Here is a 419-nt window from a genome sequence, read left to right on the forward strand (position 1 = left end):
TCACTTGGCCTTGAATTTTTAAAAAGACTTTGCAAAGTCTACATTTTGTGACAATTGCTGTACCAATCGTAGGCCATGTATAATATCAATATTAATAAATATTCATAAAACAATATTAAGAAAATAAAGAGTATTTTATTTGTACATAAGATTGTCTTAAATTACATGCAAAATTTTGGTTAAGTTTATTGGAGGAAGCCTCTTCTCTATTGACTTTCTTACTTTTTATAAGGTTAGTTTCACTCACCTACAGTAACCATCTCTTCTGACTGATGGGTTTCATGGGATATCAGACTTTCAATGCTAGAACTGAGACCATTTTAAGCAAACTTTACAGCAAAGGCTACCCATTTCTTGTGGTAAGACACCAGTTTATGATTTTGTCACACACACACACAAACACACCATATATATATATA

Source organism: Tupaia chinensis, unplaced genomic scaffold (genome assembly GCF_000334495.1).
Source record: "Tupaia chinensis unplaced genomic scaffold, TupChi_1.0 Scaffold143886_1, whole genome shotgun sequence".
Lineage (NCBI taxonomy): Eukaryota > Metazoa > Chordata > Mammalia > Scandentia > Tupaiidae > Tupaia > Tupaia belangeri.